Source organism: Mustela putorius, unplaced genomic scaffold (assembly GCF_011764305.1).
Source record: "Mustela putorius furo isolate JIRA1106 unplaced genomic scaffold, ASM1176430v1.1 tig00003853_pilon_pilon_pilon, whole genome shotgun sequence".
NCBI lineage: Eukaryota > Metazoa > Chordata > Mammalia > Carnivora > Mustelidae > Mustela > Mustela putorius.
The window spans coordinates 61,939,606-61,945,430 of NW_025422005.1; the positions used below are offsets into that span (position 1 = coordinate 61,939,606).

General features: G+C 34.5%; 1 pseudogene; it reads left to right on the top strand.

Moving 5' to 3' along the window:
• Positions 1–4,465: 4,465 nt before the first annotated feature.
• Positions 4,466–5,116, top strand: LOC101686103 (annotated as a pseudogene).
• Positions 5,117–5,825: the final 709 nt, after the last annotated feature.

Genomic DNA, 5,825 nt, shown 5'->3' on the forward strand with positions numbered 1-5,825 from the left:
AAAGAACTGCAGTTTCCCCCCTCTTTGATTGTAGGTGTGAACTTGTGACTTATAATGTCCAAAAAAAATGTGAGTATAAGTATGTCATTTCCTTGAAAAAGCTTCAAAAACCAGTTACTAATTTGTCTTTCTCTTCCACTTTCAAATTAATTCTAGCACTTATGTCAAAATGGAGCCTCCATGAGCATGGGCACCTGAGTGGCTATGAAGAGCAGAGTCCATGTTGATTTGTCTCACACATATACCATAAACTGAGAAATAGACTATAACTACATTATGTCACAGGAATTTTTGAATTGTTATAATAGCATAACTGAGTTTACCTGACTGATACAGGGGGGACAGGATGAGTTGTTTAATAAATTATTCTTGGTCAAATGAGTATTCATACAGGAAAAATTGAAGTGGGTTCCTTACCCCATAGCATACACAAAAATCAATTCCATGCAAATAAAAAAAATTAAGTTAAAAGCTTTAAAACTTACAACAAAAACACAAGATGACATATTTATGACATCAGACTTGAAATTATATCTTAAACCAAACACAAAAAGTCTTAGCCATAAAAGAAATATTGGTAAATTTGACATTAAAATTCATGTTAAAGATACAACACCAAAATCCTGAGGCACAAAAGAAGAAATAATAAATTGGACTTCATTGAAGTTAAAAACTTCTACTTTATGGAAGAGAATAAAGACAAGCCATAGACTGGGAGAAAATGTTTTCAAATCATCCATCTGATAAAAGATTTGTATCCACAACATACAAATAACTCTCAAAATTCAATATAAAAAAACAACACATAGTGTTGTGCATATTTACAATAGCCGAGATATGGAAGCAACCTAAGTGTTCATCAATAGATGAATGGATAATGTGTGTGTGTGTGTGTTTATAATGGAACATTATCAGTTGTGAGAAAGAATGAGATCTTGCCATTTGTGACATCCTGAATGGACCAAGAGTGTATTGTGTTAAATGAAGTAAGTTAAACAGAGAAAGCCAAATTCTATATGATTTCACTTATATGTGGAAACTGAAAAAAAAAAAAAAAGGACAAAAAAAGCAAAAGCAGGCTCATAAATACAGAAAACACGCTGGCTGTTTCCTGAGTGGAAGGGGGTAAGGGGCAGGAAAAATGGGTGAAGGGGAATGGGAGGTACAGGCTTCCAGGTACGGAGTGAATGAATAAGTCACAGGGATGAAAGATATAGCGTAGGGAATATAATCAATGGTATTGTAACAGAATTATATGGCGACAGAGGGTAGCTACAATTGTGGTGAGCATCATGTATAGAGTTGTTGAATCACTGTATTGTACACCTGAAATGAATGTAACATTGTGTGTCAACCATACATCAATCAATCAATCAATAAATATAATAAAATAAGGAAACAACACCTCAATTTTTTAAATTGGTAAAGATTTTTTAAAAGATTTTATTTAATTATTTGAGAGAGATTGAGCAAAAAAGAGAGCATAAGTGGGGGGTGGAGAGAGGAGAAGAAGGAGAAGCAGGCTCCCCGCTGAGCAGAGAGCCTGATGCGGGGCTCAATTCCAGGACCCTGAGATCATGACCTGAGCTGAAGGCAGACACTTAAGCGAGTGAGCGACTAGGCACTCCTCAGTGGGCAAAGATTTGGATAGACACTTCACCAAAGAAGATATATGGATTGCAAAAAAGGTATGAAAAAGTGCTCAGCATTAATTATTATTAGTAGCAGTTATTCTTTGTTATTACAAATTAAAACCAGATTCTATCACAGATTGTTACAACAGATAAAATAGAATGGAAACTCCGATCATACTAAGTGTTGGCAAGAATATGGGACAACTAGAACTCTCATACACTACCAGTGGGAATGTAAAATGGTAGAATCATTTTGGCAGTTTGTCAGTCTTATGAAGTTAAACATATCTACCACGTGATTCAGTCATTCCATTATTGATATCTGCCCAAGAAAAACGAGGCATTTGTTTACACAAAGACCTGTACATGAATTTTAATAGCAGCTTTATTTGTAAGTGTAAAATATGGAAATAGTACAAATACATCAATATGCAAATAAATAAATAAATTGGTATATTGCTGTAGAATATACTCAGTAATAAAATTATTAATCCATATAATATGGTTTAATCTCAAAATAATTACGTTGAGTGAAAGAAACCTAGAATTCTAATAAAACAGAGTATGTACTTTTTGTTTCATTTATATAAAACTCTAGAAAATACAAACTAATCTATAATGGCAGAAAATAGAAGTGGTTGCCTGAAAGTAGAAGGTGAGTGAAGGGATAGGAAGGGGAATTATAAAGTTACAGGAGGAAACATTTGGGGGTAATTAATTGTCTCAGTTGTGGTAATGTTTTGGCATAATTAATTGTCTCTGTTGTGGTAATGTTTCAGAGGAATACACAAGTCAAAATGTATCAAACTGGGTACTTTACGTATGGATTGTTTTCTTTATGTAATTATATATCCATCCAGGCTAAAAAAAAAAAGTTGAATTTCAAAGAAAGCCAGAGTCTCTCTTTGCTTGCATGTTCCTTAGTAGTGAGATCTAGTTCTTCCTCTGTCTGGAGAGCCACATGTGACCTTCCTGCTCCCTGACCCATGCTACTCCTGATTGCTTACCTGCTACAAGGTATATACTGATAGGGAGCCTCAGTCCTTGAAGGAGTGAAGAGTGAAGCCAGATGTCTTATCAGTGCTCTCCTAGATAATACCCCCAAGAGGTAAACCTTCTCATGCCAAACACACACTATGCAATAGGTAACCCCGGATATGTCTGACTTGACCCTCCCAGGGATGAGGCTTCAATGAATAACTGAAATCAGAAAGAGCTAAAGATCCAAGATAAAATGCCATTGGTGGTATGGTAGGAGATGTCCCTCTGCCAAGACATTCCTGATCCAGCAGAAGAGAAACACCTGTAAACCAAAAGAATTTATATACTTTAGTATCCATATGATGATGTAAAACTATGGATGAAGTGAAACTGATCATAAATCTCAAAAAGTTGTAAAATATTAGTTTCAAATATTAAAGCCAATGTTGTTGTTAAAGCCAAGATAAAGAAGTTCAGGGCAATCTTGAAAACAGTGGGCAACCCTTTGGTTCTGCTCAGGGGTAGTGGCTCCATCTACACTGTTTCCTGTCCCTGACTCCAATTTATGTTATTCACAGACTTGAGGAAGGGATATCAGAAGAAAGAGCTCTATAGAAAATTTCATTTGGAGAAGAAAGGAAACAAAACTGACCTTCAAAATGATGGTGGGTGAGAGGGTAAAGCAGCCCTTCTCTAATGAAAAGTTGAGAATTAACTATAAGACATATTAGGAAGTTTCCTTCATGCTATAACTGGTGAGGAAAATAAATTATCCAGTTCCACTTCTCCCCCCACCCAAAATAAAAAAATACCAGCAGCAATACAAGGAAGAAGATATCTTTAACAGTTATGATCAACAAAGGATTAAGAATTATAATATATTTTAAATAGAATCTTTTAACAATAAAAAGACAAAACCTAATAGATAAGTGGGCAGGATACATAAACATGCATCTCATACAGAGGAACTATAACTGGCAAATAAGTATGTGGTAAAAAGCATAGTCTCATTAGTAATCTTGGAAACTAAATTAAGACAACAATACGATGTCATTTTATACCTACTAGATTGGCAAAACAAAACAAAAGCGAAAAACAAACCAAAAAAATGTCTGAGAATATCATGTAGATGAAGATAGGAAACACAGGAACTTTTCCATATTACTAGCTAGAGTGTATTGGTTTAATCATTTTGGAAAACAACTTGGAATTTTCTCAAGTTCAACATGGGTAATTTCACTTTTAAGTGAATTCTCTAGAGAACCCCTGGCATCTATGTACTAGCAAATGTGCATAAAAATATTCATAGCAGCATTGATTGCAACAGAAACCCCCCCACACAGAATAATCCCTCAACAGAATGGAATGATACATATTCCTATAATGGAATAGTATATAACAGTGAAAATAAATGAACTATATCCTCAACAACATAAATTCATTTTAGAAACCAAATTTTGGATTTTAGGACTAGCAAGTCAAAAAGACTTAGCATGATGTTACTTACAAAGTTGAAAAGTTATATAAAACCAAAAAAAAATGTAATAAAACAATTTTTTAAAAAAACAAGGAGTAGATGGTCCAGGATGCTGTTAGCTCAGGGAGTGAGAGAGGTACAAGAGAAGGGAAAAGCAAAGTCTAGTCCATGAGTATGTACCTAGTTCTTAAGCAAGGTAGTGTATTTATGGACCCTAATTTTTAGCATTTTAGTATGAATAAAATACAAATATTTGATAGCAGAAAATATTTTTAAAAAGCAATAACTGAGAATTTTCCATAACATAAAATCCTAAGATTAAAAAAATGTACTCTCCATGAGACAGGAGTAGAAGACCAGTAAGTTGGTCATAATGGCAGGTAAAGAAATTAATGAAGGCTATCCAGTAGACATTCTTGAGTATTGGGGTGCCTAGGGCTCAGTTGGTTAAGTGGCTGACTCTTGGTTTCAACTCAGGTCATTGTCTCAGGGTCCTGGAATCAAGCCCCATGTCAGGCTCTACACTCAGCAGGGAGTTTGCTCAAAGATTCTCTCTCCTTCTCCCTCTGCCCCCCTTCTGCTCAAGCTCTCTCTCAAATAAATAAATCATTTAAAAAATTCATGAGTATTTATCAACATTTGAGAATTCTACTGGTGCTATGGGTGAGATGCTGAAGACAATTGTCTGTTTCTAGTAATGAGTTGTTGCAGAAGTTGGATCTCCTTAAACAGGCAAAAGTGGGTTTAGTTTCTGCTTACACCTTAAGTTCAATGTTTTGGGTTTATCTGGCAATTCAGGGAGTTAATACCAATAAAGCAGGAATTGGAAAGAATCAGAATATACATGAACAGAGTCAAAGAAATAATAGACAAGACAAAGACTGGCAAGCTGGATAGAGATGCAGCTTCAAGATTTGTGAAAAATGCCCTTTGGGGACCAAAATCTAAAAATGCATCCAAAGTTGCCAATGAAGGAAAAGTAAACATTAAAAAAAATGCACTCTCCAAAAGTAATGCAGTATAAAGTAAAAATAAATAAGTAAATACACACACATATGAAACTTGTGATTTCTTTAAAGCTTCCAAACAGAAAAGACAAATATTCTAAGAGACAATTTTCAGGCAGAAAATAAAAGATGTGGGACACCTGGCTGGCTCACTCGGCAGAGCATATGACTCTTGATAGGGTGTTGTTAGTTCAAACTCCGTGCTGGGCATGGAGCCTACTCAAAAAGGAAAAAAAAAAAAAAGATGAAAGATGTGATATACAGGAAAGAATGAAAAATAAAGTAGTAAGTATTAAGTAACTTTGGCTACATAAAACAATAATTATAATAGCATGTGGACATTTTAAAAATTGAAAATTCACAACACTAATAAATTACAACAGCAATAAATAAATTGAGATTGAGATATTGAAGTTAAAGTGTCCTGAGGTCCTTCAGCTCTCTAGGAGAATAACAAACGTATTAACTTTAAACACTGATAAGGAAGGATTCATGTAATAACTTCCATGGTAACCACTAAAAGACTAGACACATTGTGTATAGCTTCTAAGCTAGCCAGAGGAAATACAAACTGAATTTTTTAAAAATTTAATTCAAAAGACAGCAAAAAAAGAGAATAAAAGAAACAAGAGAAGCACATGCTGTTTATAAAAGATCTCTCTAAAATATGGAGGCACAGAAAAATTGGAAGTAAAAGTGTGGCTCAAAGTTTGCCATGGCAACATT